The sequence below is a fragment of the Lissotriton vulgaris genome, chromosome 2_2 (genome assembly GCF_964263255.1).
Source record: "Lissotriton vulgaris chromosome 2_2, aLisVul1.2, whole genome shotgun sequence".
NCBI lineage: Eukaryota > Metazoa > Chordata > Amphibia > Caudata > Salamandridae > Lissotriton > Lissotriton vulgaris.
Genome location: NC_141688.1, coordinates 320,210,135 through 320,229,426, shown reverse-complemented (window position 1 = coordinate 320,229,426; position 19,292 = coordinate 320,210,135). Strand labels below are relative to the sequence as shown.

Below are 19,292 nucleotides of genomic sequence, written 5' to 3'. Positions count from 1 at the left end.
TTTCCTGCCTTGGTCAGCTACCATAACATAGTTTTTTTTATGTTTATGTGGAGATCTAGATCACTCATGAATTTAGCGTAGCTATTCAATGACTTTTGGAGCTCACGTGGGGTGCGTACAAGAGCGCGGGCACCAGTCTATTATTCACACGGGGCAAGTCCAAACCCCCCTCAACATTTCCACCTCAAGACCATTGGTGTAGAGGGAGAAAAGGAAGGGGGCGAGGACGCACCCCTGCCTGACCCCACGCTCTACGGAAAAGGCTTCCGACAATTCGCCCCGTACTCCAAAACGCACCCTGGAAGAGGCGTTTGAGTAAAGTTCTCTTGAAAAGGTCACGAGGGTATCATCTATTCCCATGTTGGACAGCACCGACCATAATTTTGCATGGGAAACGCAGTCGAAAGCCGCGGAAAGGTCGACATAAACCATGTAGACCTTCCCGCGTTTTGCCAATACGTATTTTCCCAACAAAAGGGCCAAGTTCAAGGCTTGTTCCGTTGTTCCGAGTCCCTCTCGGAAGCCATACTGGATATCCGAGAGGGTCCCAGTTTCCTCTGCCCAGTCCTGCAAGCGCTGGAGTACCACTCTACCCAGTACTTTTCCCAATGAGTCGAGGAGGGAAATAGGTCGATAACAAGTCACCTCCTCTCTATTGCCCTTTTTAAAAATGGGTACCAGTATTGATTGTGTCCAAGAAGTAAGTAGGCCACACTTCATTGTTGCGTCGAACACCCTGGTTAAGATGGGGGCCCACAGGTCTAATTTAAATTTGAAAAAATCAACCGATACCCCGTCCGGGCCTGGCGCTTTTCCACTCTTACTAGCATTAACTGCCGTAATTACTTCATGTAGTTGAATTTCCAGTGGAATTGGGAATGGGTTATCCTGATTTGGGGCGCAACTGCTACCTATGGGGACTACTGCCGGGGTTTGTCCAAAGATCTTAGCAAAATGATTGACTCAAGTTTGGCCCTCAATGGCCACTTCTATGCTAGGAAGGTCATCTACGTCGTTCAGGAAGGGAGCTTTTACCACCTTCCAGAACAGATCGCTGTCTTTATTAAGTGAACTTTCGTGCAGCTGATCCCATAGGGCCTTTTTTAGTTCTTCTTTTCGTGCTTTACACACGAGCCTGTATTGTTTCCTCAGGTTCCTAATCTCCTCCTGATTTCTTGTTGTTTTAGATAATGCTCTCTTTAAGTTTCTATGAGCAGCAGTACAACCTGGGTTAAACCAACCTTTTTTTCTTTCCTTAAGCCCTTTCTGATTCCTAATGAGGGATTCATTTACTTTGGCTAGTATTAGTTTAAAATGGAATATAACATTCTCTTCGCTGGCCTCAAGGTCTAAACAATTCAATATTGCAGATTTTACCTCAGTTACCACATTGTTCGTCAACTCATTAGGGTCGATCTTTCCCCACCCCAAGGTGTAGCCATTTGTTTTTGTGAGCTGTAAGTTGTTCTGAGTAAGGGTGGACATTATAGTCTGGGCTAGTGGCTGGCCTTGGTCCAAGGTTAGTTCAAAGGCTAGGGCCGCATGATCGCTCAACGTATTAATTTTAACTTTGAAGTTTGTGGTCCTATTTGCTAGGGACGGTGTGATAAGAATATAGTCGATGGTTGTTTCACAGCCCCTACCAAGGTAGGTGGGGTCCAATTTCCCAGTTAAGGGATTAATTTGGTTTAATATGACTAGGTCCAAAGTAGACAAAGTTTCATTTAGCAGATCACCCACCACTGAATGACTAAAGTGGGTTTTTTGGGCTTCTGAATCACCTCCGATCCCACAAACGTCACTATTAGGCATCATACAGGGATGGTGATTAAAATCACCTCCCCAGACGATGCTTGCGGGTTCCACCCCTGGTCTTAGTGTTGTGCCACAAGTTAGTTTCTTGCAAAGGGCCCCCAGCATTTTTGTTCTCTCGGTTTCCCCTGTATTGTCATATAAATTCACGAAAATTAGTGTCCTCTTTGTCTTGAAAACCAGCTTTAAAATTTGGTAGTGGGGTTCTAGGGTAAGTACTGTGACTTCCAGGCCTGGTATGGTGTTTGATATGTAAATTACCAGCCCGCCTTTGGCTCTTCCGTGTGTTCCTACAATCCCTCCTGAGAAGTAAGTTTTGTAGCCTATCAGGTGCATTTCTCTCGTGAGCCAGGTCTCCTGAAGGGCCAAAACTTGGCAATCTTTAACAAAGTCTTGGATACTTCCGTCCAAAATTTTATCTCGGAGACCCGCAACATTCCAGAACATTATTTGAATATTTTCTACTCTCCTGGTGGAAACCTGTCCTTTATTTGACCCATCTTCCATTTCTCTTAGGCTATCTCTAAGTCTGGATTAAGTTCCCTATGGGTTAAAATGGGGGTCATGCTTATTTTACTCCGACTGGTGGGATCTTTCACCTCCCTCTGACTTGTTCCATACATTTGGGTCGGTTGGGGTTGACTTTCGTTACTGCTAGATTCAATAGGGATGCCTAGGATGGTATCATCCGAAGGGGTAACTTCTTTTGTCATAGGGGATTCTTGCAGCGGAGATTTATTGCTGGCAAGTCAGTCTATTCCTTCTAGGCCACTCAGCATTGAGAAGGGATTGAATGTTGGTATGTTGTAATCTGGGAATATCGGATGGTAGTTATTGTTAAACAGAGTGCTCTGATAAGGATGGGGATAAGGTAGGTGAGGGAGTTGGTTTGGAAAGTGATTCTGAGTGAATTGATAGCCTACTTCTCTCCACTCTGGGCGTTGCCTTCTAATGTGATGGTGAGCTGGCTTGTTTATTAACTCCCGTGGGTAGAAGTAGCTGACATAGTGTGTCAAAATATTGTCCCCCCCTGTTGCTTCATACCAGTCACCTATAGTTCTTACCACCCTGTGATCCTTAAAATTAATAATTATCACGTCCCCCTTTTTGTCTTTCGGCCTTGACCCCACCCAGACAGCCTGCCTTACTGACAGGATTTCCCCATTGACGTGTGCAGGGAGGGGTCTATTCTGCTTCAACCAGTAAATAGTTTTGTTTTTTAAAGCGTGATAATTTTCTCTAACCCCTTCAGCTAATTCTGGAACTCCTGCCATAATGATCGTCTATGGTGCAGATTCTGGAGGTAAATCAACTATCCTGCGTCTAAATCTGGGGCGCTGTGGTGACTGCTCACCCAGCTCTCTAGTTAGTATGGGGTTCGTGGGGGGATTAGGGTTGGTGTTTGATACGGGGAGGGTTCTTACTGTAGGATTCTTCCCTGTAGTCTTGTTACTCCTTGCAGTTACTTTCGCCCCATCTTTTACCTGATTGCTGTTGGATGGTTTTGGGTTTTCATTGATTGTTGTATCTTTTGAGCTTTTGGCCACCGCTTTTTTCCCTTGCGTTATTCCAGGTTTCAAGGACGCACTACTGGTAGATGGTTGGTCCAGTGGAAACGCGTTTTGGCCTGTGGAGTTTTGTATGGAGTATTTATGTGGTTGTGACGATAGTTTGGTAATAGCCGCGGTGTTATCTTCTATTTGTTTGCCCAAATTTTCTAAAAGGGAGCTTATTAGTCTTGTTCTCTCCAGAAGAGGAAACATGAGTGCCTTCACTATTACCTCTATTCTGGAGAGAAGTTCGGCCTCCATTTCAGGAAATAGTCCAGTCGTAGTGCGAGTTTTCTGCGCCGTGCTGGGCAAAGGTGGTGTTGTCGGGGAGGGGGTTGTGTTCAAGATGGTAATTGTGCTTGAGGAGGGAGGGGTAGATTGTCTCTTTCGTTTCTTAGTATGATTGTTTATTTGTTCTGTAAGAGGTGGAGGGGAGACGGAGAAATTTGGGGAACTAGATAGTCTAGATGTGTTAGGGCTGACTAGGAGAATTTCAGGGGCTGGTTCTGGTTCATTACTGGGTGTCTGGATTATTCTGTCTCTCACATCATTTCCCAGGAGCGAAAGTGAATCAATGTCAGAAAAGGGGATGATAGAGGTCTGGGAATCAGAAACGATCATATTTGGAGAGCGGGCTTTCCCAATCAAACCTAAGGAAGAGCGCTTACCGGTTAACAGGTCCATCGATAGGCGCTTTTCAGTGTCCGCTATTTCTTTTTCTAAGACGATTGTAACTCTTTTGAAGAATTGATCGATAGTTCCTGTTACAGGCCCCTTCGATGTATTTACAGTTATGTTCCTGGATTTTGCGTGGTCCGAAGACATGGTTGTACAGGGGTATGTTGGTCAAGGAACAAAGTCTAGTATGGCGTGAATTAGTAGGGGTGTCCTTGGAGGTAGCAGCAGGGGAAATTGACACTTGCCAAGATGTAGGTGTTAAAGGGGTGGCCCGTCCCGTCCTTGTTCGACCTTGGACGGCCTTAGACGGCCCGCCCTTTGCCCGGGCTTCGCCCCGGGCGCTCCCGCGCAGCGGTGCTCTGAGGCAATAATAAGTGCGGTGTAAGGCGAGGGGCGGGGCAGGCAGGGAGAGCGACCCAGGTGTTGCGGGTCTCGACCTCACGCAGGGACTCCTGGTAGATCGAGTCCCTGCGGGTCAACTCGCAGCCCTGCAGCTCCCACACGAAGGCACACAGAGGGAAACAACGCAGCGGGACCCCCGCAGCGGGTCCGGCAAGGAGCTGATGTTAATCCTGGCGTTTTCCTTCGCTCTGAGCAAAGGCAGGCTCTCTCAGTGGCTCCCAAGACGGCAAAACAGCTTACAGTGAGTCCCAGCAAGGGTCGGTGCAGCAGGTCCTTATCTGCTGAGGCGAGGGCGGGGCAGGCAGGGAGAGCGACCCAGGTGTTGCGGGTCTCGACCTCACGCAGGGACTCCTGGTAAATCGAGTCCCTGCGGGTCAACTCGTAGCCCTGCAGCTCCCACAGGAAGGCACACAGAGGGAAACAACGCAGCGGGGCCCGCGCAGCGGGTCCGGCAAGGAGCTGATGTGAATCCTGGCATTTTCCTTCGCTCTGAGCAAAGGCAGGCTCTCTCAGTGGCTCCCAAGACGGCAAAACAGCTTACAGTGAGTCCCAGCAAGGGTCGGTGCAGCAGGTCCTTATCTGCTGAGGCGAGGGCGGGGCAGGCAGGGAGAGCGACCCAGGTGTTGCGGGTCTCGACCTCACGCAGGGACTCCATGTAGATCGAGTCCCTGCGGGTCAACTCGCAGCCCTGCAGCTCCCACACGAAGGCACACAGAGGGAAACAACGCAGCGGGACCCGCGCAGCGGGTCCGGCAAGGAGCTGATGTTAATCCTGGCGTTTTCCTTCGCTCTGAGCAAAGGCAGGCTCTCTCAGTGGCTCCCAAGACAGCAAAACAGCTTACAGTGAGTCCCAGCAAGGGTCGGTGCAGCAGGTCCTTATCTGCTGAGGCGAGGGCGGGGCAGGCAGGGAGAGCGACCCAGGTGTTGTAGGTCTCGACCTCACGCAGGGACTCCTGGTAGATCGAGTCCCTGCGGGTCAACTCGCAGCCCTGCAGCTCCCACACGAAGGCACACAGAGGGAAACAACGCAGCGGGACCCGCGCAGCGGGTCCGGCAAGGAGCTGATGTTAATCCTGGCGTTTTCCTTCGCTCTGAGCAAAGGCAGGCTCTCTCAGTGGCTCCCAAGACGGCAAAACAGCTTACAGTGAGTCCCTATTGTTTTGTAGGATTTCGTTTTGATAGCATTTCTTATCTGTGACAGGCCTGTGAAACGCTCCGATTCACAGTGCACTGCTGATGCACTTAAGAGTGCGCGTTCAGTAGTGTGTGAACTCGAGTTTCCCTACTTTATTTTTCCTTGCAATATTATATAGCACGAACTCGACAACATGGCATGAGCACAATTTACATTACAGTAGAACACATTCATTTGTGGTAGGCACGGGGAGACAAAGCGATTTGCCTGGAATCACAGGATGTTAAGCTGATGCAGAGATTTGAACGTAGCTCCCCAGCTCTAAAGTTCGCAATTCTAGAACTTGTGGTGGGAGGTGTGTCTGAAAGTATATGTCGGTGCTAGCCATCAATGAGAGAGACCTGTGCATTTTTCAAATGGGTGGTGAAAAAATATGAGTATGTTGCTGGAGATGTGGGCCGCCGTGCCACCAATGTACTTACCGGGGAGGGTAAACACCCATTATTCCGCAACTTTCTTTCCGCATACCATCACGCCGCATACTTTCATTATGAAAGTACCATGACTCCGCAATGCCATTATAACGCATGGCATTACATTTTATATGCTTTTACCACGCATACATTTACAACGAAATTCGTTGTGAATGCATGAATGAATGTTAAAAGCATGTTTTTTTTAATGTTTGGATAAGGTAAGTATGGGTATAGGGGTATATGTTTTAGGGGAATGAGGTATATGTTTTGGGGTGTTTGGGTATTTTAAGGGTTCTGATATAGTTTTGGGTTATGGGGTACAGGGGTAGTTTTAGAGTTCAGGGCTAGGTTTGGGTTTTGGGGTATAGGGGTATTTTTAGGGTTCAGGGTAGGTTTGGGTTTTGGGGTACAGGGGTATTTTAAGGGTTCAGGGCTAGGTTTGGGTTTTGGGGTACAGGGGTATTTTTAGGGTTCAGCGCTAGGTTTGGGTTTTGGGGTACAGGGGTATTTTTAGGGTTTGGGGTAGGTTTGGGTTTTGGGGTACAGGGGTATTTTAGGGTTCAGGGGTAGGTTTGGGTTTTGGGGTACAGGGGTATTTTTAGGGTTCAGCGCTAGGTTTGGGTTTTGGGTACAGGGGTATTTTTAGGGTTTGGATTTTGGGGTACATGGGTATTTTTAGGGTTCAGGGCTAGGTTTGGGTTTTGGGGTACAGGGGTATTTTTAGGGTTCAGGGCTAGGTTTGGGTTTTGGGGTACAGGGGTATTTTAGGGTTCAGGGGTAGGTTTGGGTTTTAGGGTACAGGGGTATTTTTATGGTTCAGGGCTAGGTTTGGGTTTTGGGGTACAGAGGTAGGTTTGGGTTTTGGGGTACAGGGGTATTTTAGGGTTCAGGGGTAGGTTTGGGTTTTGGGGTACAGGGGTATTTTTAGGGTTCAGCGCTAGGTTTGGGTTTTGGGGTACAGGGGTATTTTTAGGGTTTGGGGTAGGTTTGGGTTTTGGGGTACATGGGTATTTTTAGGGTTTAGGGATAGATTTGAGTTTTGGGGTACAGTGTATATTTATAGGGTTAAGATGGGTTAGTGTTTAAGGGTGTTGGGGTATTTTAAGGAGTAAGGGTGGGTTATGATTATGGGGTGCAGGGGTATTTAAAGGGAGCAGGGTGGACACCCGGAGCTGGAATGTACAGAACCTGGGAAGAAAACACAATGAAATATTGGTCAAAACGCTCGCTTTTTTTTCTGTAATCCCGCGCCCCGCACACGCCCACGCCCCCAGCACACGCCCAAAACACATGATATGAGACATGGCATGAAGGCCGGAACGTACCACACGCCCCCAGCGTTTGTCACGCCCCCTAGCAAACGCCCACAGCACAACGCAGACACGCCCACAAGGGACTATGCTGGCACGGTTCTTTTACCTTTTAAATGTATATGGTGGGCGTCTGCATAGCCTATGTCCTTCTGCTGAAACTGCCCTTTCCAACGCTGTATTGGGTGTTGTGATTGGTGCTGTGGTTCCTGAGATTACCCGCCTCAAAGGTTTGGGCTCTCTCTTTATTATATTAGTATAGATTTAATCAGCCTATGAACGCACTTCATCTTTCAAATCATCGTGTGTGGCTCTGTTGATTTTCCTTATCTTTTGCTTAATGTCTTTCATATGTTTTCAATGTTATATTGTCAATATCTCAGGTTTGTTTAATGCCTTCTTTCTTTTCTATTGCTCATGTTTGCTGTGCAAGAATCCTCAATGGTTCCTAAAGAGTTAATAAAGTGAAGGCTCGTGCCTTACCCCCTTGAGCAGCTCCTGCTGGTTCCCATCCAGGTGTTGGTGTAATGTATGCGCGGCCGACGTGTCCAGACAATGTTTACCTGCGCTCGTCTTTCGGAAGAAACATGTGTATGTTGTAAACAATGGATCGGAAGCTGGTTATGCCGAGCTGGGAGGATGGCTCCACTCGCCCACGTCACTTCCACGCATCCTATGGATACTGTATGGATTCATTTACCACAGCTCGGGTCCCGAGAACCGGAGACTCGCGTACTTTACCGTAGCTTCCCATGAAACACCACACCTCACCACACCTCACCACACCTCACCATGAAACACCACACCATGAAACACCACACCACACCTCACCTTACCATGCCACGACAGGCCGCGCCATACTAGAACATGACATATCATGAAATGACAAGACATACCATCCCCTAAAATGACAGGCCATACCATGCTCTGTGCAGCACAGGACAGAGGGTTCTGCACAGCACCTGTGAGTTCTGTGCAGCACAGAGGGTTCTGCACAGCACCTGTGAGTTCTGTGCAGCATAGAGGGTTCTGCACAGCACCTGTGGGTTCTGTGCAGCATAGAGGGTTCTGCACAGCACCTGTGAGTTCTGTGCAGCACAGAGGGTTCTGCACAGCACCTGTGAGTTCTGTGCAGCATAGAGGGTTCTGCACAGCACCTGTGGGTTCTGTGCAGCACAGAGGGTTCTGCACAGCACCTGTGAGTTCTGTGCAGCACAGAGGGTTCTGCACAGCACCTGTGAGTTCTGTGCAGCATAGAGGGTCCTGACTAGCACCTGTGAGTTATGTGCAGCACAGATGGTTCTGCACAGCACCTGTGAGTTCTGTGCAGCACAGAGGGTTCTGCACAGCACATGTGAGTTTTGTGCAGCACAGAGGGTTCTGCACAGCACCTGTGAGTTCTGTGCAGCATAGAAGGTTCTGCACAGCACCTGTGAGTTATGTGCAGCACAGATGGTTCTGCACAGCACCTGTGAGTTCTGTGCAGCATAGAGGGTTCTGCACAGCACCTGTGAGTTATGTGCAGCACAGAGGGTCCTGCACAGCACCTGTGAGTTCTGTGCAGCATAGAGGGTTCTGCACAGCACATGTGAGTTATGTGCAGCACAGAGGGTCCTGCACAGCACCTGTGAGTTCTGTGCAGCATAGAGGGTTCTGCACAGCACATGTGAGTTATGTGCAGCACAGAGGGTCCTGCACAGCACCTGTGAGTTCTGTGCAGCATAGAGGGTTCTGCACAGCACATGTGAGTTATGTGCAGCACAGATGGTTCTGCACAGCACCTGTGAGTTCTGTGCAGCACAGAGGGTTCTGCACTGCACCTGTGAGTTCTGTGCAGCATAGAGGGTCCTACACAGCACCTGTGAGTTCTGTGCAGCACAGAGGGTCCTGACTAGCACCTGTGAGTTCTGTGCAGCATAGAGGGTCCTGACTAGCACCTGTGAGTTCTGTGCAGCATAGAGGGTCCTGCACAGCACCTGTGAGTTATGTGCAGCACAGAGGGTTCTGCACAGCACCTGTGAGTTCTGTGCAGCACAGAGGGTTCTGCACAGCACCTGTGAGTTCTGTGCAGCATAGAGGGTTCTGCACAGCACCTGTGGGTTCTGTGCAGCATAGAGGGTTCTGCACAGCACCTGTGAGTTCTGTGCAGCACAGAGGGTTCTGCACAGCACCTGTGAGTTCTGCATAGCACAGAGGGTTCTGCACAGCACCTGTGAGTTCTGTGCAGCACAGAGGGTTCTGCACAGCACCTGTGAGTTCTGTGCAGCATAGAGGGTCCTGACTAGCACCTGTGAGTTATGTGCAGCACAGATGGTTCTGCACAGCACCTGTGAGTTCTGTGCAGCACAGAGGGTTCTGCACAGCACCTGTGAGTTTTGTGCAGCACAGAGGGTTCTGCACAGCACCTGTGAGTTCTGTGCAGCATAGAAGGTTCTGCACAGCACCTGTGAGTTATGTGCAGCACAGATGGTTCTGCACAGCACCTGTGAGTTCTGTGCAGCATAGAGGGTTCTGCACAGCACCTGTGAGTTATGTGCAGCACAGAGGGTCCTGCACAGCACCTGTGAGTTCTGTGCAGCATAGAGGGTTCTGCACAGCACATGTGAGTTATGTGCAGCACAGAGGGTCCTGCACAGCACCTGTGAGTTCTGTGCAGCATAGAGGGTTCTGCACAGCACATGTGAGTTATGTGCAGCACAGAGGGTCCTGCACAGCACCTGTGAGTTCTGTGCAGCATAGAGGGTTCTGCACAGCACATGTGAGTTATGTGCAGCACAGATGGTTCTGCACAGCACCTGTGAGTTCTGTGCAGCACAGAGGGTTCTGCACTGCACCTGTGAGTTCTGTGCAGCATAGAGGGTCCTACACAGCACCTGTGAGTTCTGTGCAGCACAGAGGGTCCTGACTAGCACCTGTGAGTTCTGTGCAGCATAGAGGGTCCTGACTAGCACCTGTGAGTTCTGTGCAGCATAGAGGGTCCTGCACAGCACCTGTGAGTTATGTGCAGCACAGAGGGTTCTGCACAGCACCTGTGAGTTCTGTGCAGCACAGAGGGTTCTGCACAGCACCTGTGAGTTCTGCATAGCACAGAGGGTTCTGCACAGCACCTGTGAGTTCTGTGCAGCATAGAGGGTTCTGCACAGCACCTGTGAGTTATGCACTGCACAGATGGTTCTGCACAGCACCTGTGAGTTCTTTGCAGCACAGAGGGTCCTGCACAGCACCTGTGAGTTCTGTGCAGCACAGAGGGTTCTGCACAGCACCTGTGAGTTATGCACAACACAGAGGGTCCTGACTAGCACCTGTGAGTTCTGTGCAGCATAGAGGGTCCTGACTAGCACCTGTGAGTTCTGTGCAGCATAGAGGGTCCTGCACAGCACCTGTGAGTTCTGCACAGAGGGTTCTGCACAGCACCTGTGAGTTATGCACAGAGGGTTCTGCACAGCACCTGTGAGTTCTGTGCAGCACAGAGGGTTCTGCACAGCACCTGTGAGTTCTGTGCAGCATAGAGGGTCCTGCACAGCACCTGTGAGTTCTGTGCAGCACAGAGGGTTCTGCACAGCACCTGTGAGTTTTGTGCAGCACAGAGGGTTCTGCACAGCACCTGTGAGTTATGCACAGCACAGAGGGTTCTGCACAGCACCTGTGAGTTCTGTGCAGCATAGAGGGTTCTGCACAGCACCTGTGGGTTCTGTGCAGCATAGAGGGTCCTGCACAGCACCTGTGAGTTCTGTGCAGCATAGAAGGTTCTGCACAGCACCTGTGATTTCTGTGCAGCATAGAGGGTCCTGCACAGCACCTGTGAGTTCTGTGCAGCATAGAAGGTTCTGCACAGCACCTGTGAGTTATGTGCAGCACAGATGGTTCTGCACAGCACCAGTGAGTTCTGCACAGCACAGAGGGTTCTGCACAGCACCTGTGAGTTCTGTGCAGCATAGAGGGTCCTGACTAGCACCTGTGAGTTATGTGCAGCACAGATGGTTCTGCACAGCACCTGTGAGTTCTGTGCAGCACAGAGGGTTCTGCACAGCACCTGTGAGTTTTGTGCAGCACAGAGGGTTCTGCACAGCACCTGTGAGTTCTGTGCAGCATAGAAGGTTCTGCACAGCACCTGTGAGTTATGTGCAGCACAGATGGTTCTGCACAGCACCAGTGAGTTCTGCACAGCACAGAGGGTTCTGCACAGCACCTGTGAGTTCTGTGCAGCATAGAGGGTTCTGCACAGCACCTGTGGGTTCTGTGCAGCATAGAGGGTTCTGCACAGCACATGTGAGTTATGTGCAGCACAGAGGGTTCTGCACAGCACATGTGAGTTATGTGCAGCACAGAGGGTCCTGCACAGCACCTGTGAGTTCTGTGCAGCATAGAGGGTTCTGCACAGCACATGTGAGTTATGTGCAGCACAGAGGGTCCTGCACAGCACCTGTGAGTTCTGTGCAGCATAGAGGGTTCTGCACAGCACATGTGAGTTATGTGCAGCACAGATGGTTCTGCACAGCACCTGTGAGTTCTGTGCAGCACAGAGGGTTCTGCACTGCACCTGTGAGTTCTGTGCAGCATAGAGGGTCCTACACAGCACCTGTGAGTTCTGTGCAGCACAGAGGGTCCTGACTAGCACCTGTGAGTTCTGTGCAGCATAGAGGGTCCTGACTAGCACCTGTGAGTTCTGTGCAGCATAGAGGGTTCTGCACAGCACCTGTGAGTTCTGTGCAGCATAGAGGGTCCTGACTAGCACCTGTGAGTTCTGTGCAGCATAGAGGGTCCTGACTAGCACCTGTGAGTTCTGTGCAGCATAGAGGGTCCTGACTAGCACCTGTGAGTTCTGTGCAGCATAGAGGGTCCTGACTAGCACCTGTGAGTTCTGTGCAGCACAGAGGGTTCTGCACTGCACCTGTGAGTTCTGTGCAGCACAGAGGGTTCTGCACAGCACCTGTGAGTTCTGCATAGCACAGAGGGTTCTGCACAGCACCTGTGAGTTCTGTGCAGCACAGAGGGTTCTGCACAGCACCTGTGAGTTCTGCATAGCACAGAGGGTTCTGCACAGCACCTGTGAGTTCTGCATAGCACAGAGGGTTCTGCACAGCACCTGTGAGTTCTGTGCAGCACAGAGGGTTCTGCACATCACCTGTGAGTTATGCACTGCACAGATGGTTCTGCACAGCACCTGTGAGTTCTTTGCAGCACAGAGGGTCCTGCACAGCACCTGTGAGTTCTTTGCAGCACAGAGGGTCCTGCACAGCACCTGTGAGTTCTGTGCAGCACAGAGGGTTCTGCACAGCACCTGTGAGTTTTGTGCAGCACAGAGGGTTCTGCACAGCACCTGTGAGTTCTGTGCAGCATAGAAGGTTCTGCACAGCACCTGTGAGTTATGTGCAGCACAGATGGTTCTGCACAGCACCAGTGAGTTCTGCACAGCACAGAGGGTTCTGCACAGCACCTGTGAGTTCTGTGCAGCATAGAGGGTTCTGCACAGCACCTGTGGGTTCTGTGCAGCATAGAGGGTTCTGCACAGCACATGTGAGTTATGTGCAGCACAGAGGGTTCTGCACAGCACATGTGAGTTATGTGCAGCACAGAGGGTCCTGCACAGCACCTGTGAGTTCTGTGCAGCATAGAGGGTTCTGCACAGCACATGTGAGTTATGTGCAGCACAGATGGTTCTGCACAGCACCTGTGAGTTCTGTGCAGCACAGAGGGTTCTGCACTGCACCTGTGAGTTCTGTGCAGCATAGAGGGTCCTACACAGCACCTGTGAGTTCTGTGCAGCACAGAGGGTCCTGACTAGCACCTGTGAGTTCTGTGCAGCATAGAGGGTCCTGACTAGCACCTGTGAGTTCTGTGCAGCATAGAGGGTCCTGCACAGCACCTGTGAGTTCTGTGCAGCACAGAGGGTTCTGCACAGCACCTGTGAGTTCTGCACAGAGGGTCCTGCACAGCACCTGTGAGTTCTGTGCAGCACAGAGGGTTCTGCACAGCACCTGTGAGTTCTGTGCAGCATAGAGGGTTCTGCACATCACCTGTGAGTTATGCACTGCACAGATGGTTCTGCACAGCACCTGTGAGTTCTTTGCAGCACAGAGGGTCCTGCACAGCACCTGTGAGTTCTGTGCAGCACAGAGGGTCCTGACTAGCACCTGTGAGTTCTGTGCAGCATAGAGGGTCCTGACTAGCACCTGTGAGTTCTGTGCAGCACAGAGGGTTCTGCACAGCACCTGTGAGTTCTGCACAGAGGGTTCTGCACAGCACCTGTGAGTTATGTGCAGCACAGAGGGTCCTGACTAGCACCTGTGAGTTATGTGCAGCATAGAGGGTCCTGACTAGCACCTGTGAGTTCTGTGCAGCATAGAGGGTCCTGACTAGCACCTGTGAGTTCTGTGCAGCACAGAGGGTTCTGCACAGCACCTGTGAGTTCTGCACAGAGGGTTCTGCACAGCACCTGTGAGTTATGTGCAGCACAGAGGGTCCTGACTAGCACCTGTGAGTTCTGTGCAGCACAGAGGGTTCTGCACAGCACCTGTGAGTTCTGTGCAGCACAGAGGGTTCTGCACAGCACCTGTGAGTTCTGTGCAGCACAGAGGGTTCTGCACTGCACCTGTGAGTTCTGTGCAGCATAGAGGGTCCTACACAGCACCTGTGAGTTCTGTGCAGCATAGAGGGTCCTGACTAGCACCTGTGAGTTCTGTGCAGCATAGAGGGTCCTGACTAGCACCTGTGAGTTCTGTGCAGCATAGAGGGTCCTGACTAGCACCTGTGAGTTCTGTGCAGCATAGAGGGTCCTGACTAGCACATGTGAGTTATGTGCAGCACAGATGGTTCTGCACAGCACCTGTGAGTTCTGTGCAGCACAGAGGGTTCTGCACTGCACCTGTGAGTTCTGTGCAGCATAGAGGGTCCTACACAGCACCTGTGAGTTCTGTGCAGCATAGAGGGTCCTGACTAGCACCTGTGAGTTCTGTGCAGCATAGAGGGTCCTGACTAGCACCTGTGAGTTCTGTGCAGCATAGAGGGTCCTGACTAGCACCTGTGAGTTCTGTGCAGCATAGAGGGTCCTGACTAGCACCTGTGAGTTCTGTGCAGCATAGAGGGTCCTGACTAGCACATGTGAGTTATGTGCAGCACAGAGGGTCCTGCACAGCGCCTGTGAGTTCTGTGCAGCACAGAGGGCCCTGCACAGCACCTGTGAGTTCTGTGCAGCATAGAGGGTCCTGACTAGCACCTGTGAGTTCTGTGCAGCATAGAGGGTCCTGACTAGCACCTGTGAGTTCTGTGCAGCATAGAGGGTCCTGACTAGCACCTGTGAGTTCTGTGCAGCACAGAGGGTTCTGCACAGCACCTGTGAGTTCTGCACAGAGGGTCCTGCACAGCACCTGTGAGTTCTGTGCAGCACAGAGGGTTCTGCACAGCACCTGTGAGTTCTGTGCAGCACAGAGGGTTCTGCACAGCACCTGTGAGTTCTGCACAGAGGGTCCTGCACAGCACCTGTGAGTTCTGTGCAGCACAGAGGGTTCTGCACAGCACCTGTGAGTTCTGCATAGCACAGAGGGTCCTGCACAGCACCTGTGAGTTCTGTGCAGCACAGAGGGTTCTGCACAGCACCTGTGAGTTCTGCACAGAGGGTCCTGCACAGCACCTGTGAGTTCTGTGCAGCACAGAGGGTTCTGCACAGCACCTGTGAGTTCTGTGCAGCACAGAGGGTTCTGCACAGCACCTGTGAGTTCTGTGCAGCACAGAGGGTCCTGCACAGCACCTGTGAGTTCTGTGCAGCATAGAGGGTTCTGCACATCACCTGTGAGTTATGCACTGCACAGATGGTTCTGCACAGCACCTGTGAGTTCTTTGCAGCACAGAGGGTCCTGCACAGCACCTGTGAGTTCTGTGCAGCACAGAGGGTCCTGACTAGCACCTGTGAGTTCTGTGCAGCATAGAGGGTCCTGACTAGCACCTGTGAGTTCTGTGCAGCACAGAGGGTTCTGCACAGCACCTGTGAGTTCTGCACAGAGGGTTCTGCACAGCACCTGTGAGTTATGTGCAGCACAGAGGGTCCTGACTAGCACCTGTGAGTTATGTGCAGCATAGAGGGTCCTGACTAGCACCTGTGAGTTCTGTGCAGCATAGAGGGTCCTGACTAGCACCTGTGAGTTCTGTGCAGCACAGAGGGTTCTGCACAGCACCTGTGAGTTCTGCACAGAGGGTTCTGCACAGCACCTGTGAGTTATGTGCAGCACAGAGGGTCCTGACTAGCACCTGTGAGTTCTGTGCAGCACAGAGGGTTCTGCACAGCACCTGTGAGTTCTGTGCAGCACAGAGGGTTCTGCACAGCACCTGTGAGTTCTGTGCAGCACAGAGGGTTCTGCACTGCACCTGTGAGTTCTGTGCAGCATAGAGGGTCCTACACAGCACCTGTGAGTTCTGTGCAGCATAGAGGGTCCTGACTAGCACCTGTGAGTTCTGTGCAGCATAGAGGGTCCTGACTAGCACCTGTGAGTTCTGTGCAGCATAGAGGGTCCTGACTAGCACCTGTGAGTTCTGTGCAGCATAGAGGGTCCTGACTAGCACATGTGAGTTATGTGCAGCACAGATGGTTCTGCACAGCACCTGTGAGTTATGTGCAGCACAGAGGGTCCTGACTAGCACCTGTGAGTTATGTGCAGCATAGAGGGTCCTGACTAGCACCTGTGAGTTCTGTGCAGCATAGAGGGTCCTGACTAGCACCTGTGAGTTCTGTGCAGCACAGAGGGTCCTGCACAGCACCTGTGAGTTCTGTGCAGCATAGAGGGTCCTGACTAGCACCTGTGAGTTCTGTGCAGCATAGAGGGTCCTGACTAGCACCTGTGAGTTCTGTGCAGCATAGAGGGTCCTGACTAGCACCTGTGAGTTCTGTGCAGCACAGAGGGTTCTGCACAGCACCTGTGAGTTCTGCACAGAGGGTCCTGCACAGCACCTGTGAGTTCTGTGCAGCACAGAGGGTTCTGCACAGCACCTGTGAGTTCTGCACAGAGGGTTCTGCACAGCACCTGTGAGTTATGTGCAGCACAGAGGGTCCTGACTAGCACCTGTGAGTTCTGTGCAGCACAGAGGGTTCTGCACAGCACCTGTGAGTTCTGTGCAGCACAGAGGGTTCTGCACAGCACCTGTGAGTTCTGTGCAGCACAGAGGGTTCTGCACTGCACCTGTGAGTTCTGTGCAGCATAGAGGGTCCTACACAGCACCTGTGAGTTCTGTGCAGCATAGAGGGTCCTGACTAGCACCTGTGAGTTCTGTGCAGCATAGAGGGTCCTGACTAGCACCTGTGAGTTCTGTGCAGCATAGAGGGTCCTGACTAGCACCTGTGAGTTCTGTGCAGCATAGAGGGTCCTGACTAGCACCTGTGAGTTCTGTGCAGCATAGAGGGTCCTGACTAGCACCTGTGAGTTCTGTGCAGCATAGAGGGTCCTGACTAGCACCTGTGAGTTCTGTGCAGCATAGAGGGTCCTGACTAGCACATGTGAGTTATGTGCAGCACAGAGGGTCCTGCACAGCGCCTGTGAGTTCTGTGCAGCACAGAGGGCCCTGCACAGCACCTGTGAGTTCTGTGCAGCATAGAGGGTCCTGACTAGCACCTGTGAGTTCTGTGCAGCATAGAGGGTCCTGACTAGCACCTGTGAGTTCTGTGCAGCATAGAGGGTCCTGACTAGCACCTGTGAGTTCTGTGCAGCACAGAGGGTTCTGCACAGCACCTGTGAGTTCTGCACAGAGGGTCCTGCACAGCACCTGTGAGTTCTGTGCAGCACAGAGGGTTCTGCACAGCACCTGTGAGTTCTGCATAGCACAGAGGGTCCTGACTAGCACCTGTGAGTTCTGTGCAGCACAGAGGGTTCTGCACAGCACCTGTGAGTTCTGCACAGAGGGTCCTGCACAGCACCTGTGAGTTCTGTGCAGCACAGAGGGTTCTGCACAGCACCTGTGAGTTCTGCATAGCACAGAGGGTTCTGCACAGCACCTGTGAGTTCTGTGCAGCACAGAGGGTTCTGCACAGCACCTGTGAGTTCTGCACAGAGGGTCCTGCACAGCACCTGTGAGTTCTGTGCAGCACAGAGGGTTCTGCACAGCACCTGTGAGTTCTGCACAGAGGGTCCTGCACAGCACCTGTGAGTTCTGTGCAGCACAGAGGGTTCTGCACAGCACCTGTGAGTTCTGTGCAGCACAGAGGGTCCTGCACAGCACCTGTGAGTTCTGTGCAGCACAGATGGTTCTGCACAGCACCTGTGAGTTCTGTGCAGCACAGAGGGTTCTGCACTGCACCTGTGAGTTCTGTGCAGCATAGAGGGTCCTACACAGCACCTGTGAGTTCTGTGCAGCATAGAGGGTCCTGACTAGCACCTGTGAGTTCTGTGCAGCATAGAGGGTCCTGACTAGCACCTGTGAGTTCTGTGCAGCATAGAGGGTCCTGACTAGCACCTGTGAGTTCTGTGCAGCACAGAGGGTTCTGCACAGCACCTGTGTGTTCTTTGCTGCACAGCACGGAGTGAGCACCTCTCAGTTCTACGCAGCACCGCACGAAGCGTGCAGACCAGCAGCAGCACATCACGGGCAGCTGGTAGCTGCCCGTGCTGTGCAGCACGGCCGAGTGCACTGAATGCAGATCCAAAGCGCCTTTTGTTCACCTGCATTTCAGTAACTCTGGGGTCGCGGACGCTTGAATGAAGCTGGGGGGCAAACACCAGCAGACGGGATTTATTCGAGTTAATAACATAAGTGCTGTATTTATGGAAAAGAAAAGCGATAAAGGTAAAACAATGCGCCAAGGCGCAGCTGCCAACCTACCTCGACGGAGAGGGGGCGCCATCCTGCCTGGGCGAGCTGACGGGGCAAGGGGCACAGGTCTGGGTGCAGCCCTGCAGGTGTGTCACAGACTCTCTGGGGTGCAGACCCCCTGGGGTTACCCGACGCACCCCTCGACTAGCAGCAGGTGTCGGAGAGGAGAGACTGGCACAGCCGCCCTCCTCCCTTGGCCTTGTACTCGTGGGAGGGGCCCGGCCCCGGCCCGCCCTATGGTGTCAGACCTCTAGCGCCCACAGCACTGCTCCTAGGCGCCTGGTGAAGCAGCGGGATGGGCCCCTCTTGCAAGTTTTTCAAGTTTATTTTGCATAATATTGTTTGCACTCTGTGTCCTGATTGGTCATTTTCCCGTGCTGAGGAGTCCGTGGCAAAAGGTCAAAAACCCAAAAGCTGCGATGACGCACGAGTGGTGAAAACCAGTTTAATGGCCAAGGGGGCAGGCCGCACTCTCGCGTGCTGAGTGAACACACTGGGTTGTTTTTTTGCAGTTTAATAAAGCGCTTACTGGCCCGAAGGCATTGGAGCGCTTTACATGAGCACCAGTTACATAATACAAGGATACATTCATATTTTTGTTGGACACGGGGACATATACGGGATTTGTCCAGAATCACACGATGTTGAGCCAACGCCGAGACTCAAACTTGGTTCCCCAGCTCCAAAGTCGGCAGCGCAGGCCCTTACACCACATGGACATCTGTTGAATGGTCACATTCAGGGGATACACAGGTGCAGAGGGCCACCCACCTTTTTATACGCGGTTATATATATATTACCTAGTCGGGGTCGCCACAAGGGAGTTATAGTTAGCGCTGCTTTTCCATAGACAGTGTTTTTTGGTTTGATAATAACTTTGGGCCCACTTGACAAATCTTCACACAACGTTCCCCCCAAAAAGTTCATCCACCTCAGGTCCTTCTGAAAAGTTATGAGGTGATCCATCAAATGGGGGCGAGAAAAAAGGGGGGGGGGGGGGGTCCCAAAACACAAAATCCCCATGCATTAACCATAGACTTCTTTATGTTGGTCAAGTATGGTGTACCCCCGAATACTGCAAAAGGATTCAATTGCGCTATACTGATTCCACAGCCCGCCCCAAGTCGGGACCGGG

At 51.8% G+C, this 19,292-nt stretch overlaps 1 protein-coding gene across 3 annotated transcripts in view; it reads right to left on the bottom strand.

Annotated features, from left to right (window-relative positions):
- Nucleotides 1–19,292, bottom strand: part of LOC147729385 (uncharacterized) — a 387,516-nt gene that overhangs the window by 183,136 nt on the left and 185,088 nt on the right. The window contains exon 1 of one of the 3 annotated variants that reach the window (XM_086959691.1): nucleotides 18,167–18,233. The exons of the other annotated variants lie outside the window; for them this stretch is intronic. The gene's annotated coding sequence lies outside the window, so the exon portion shown is untranslated. Of the gene's footprint in view, nucleotides 1–18,166; nucleotides 18,234–19,292 lie in introns of those variants that run through there. 3 annotated transcript variants of the gene reach the window in all.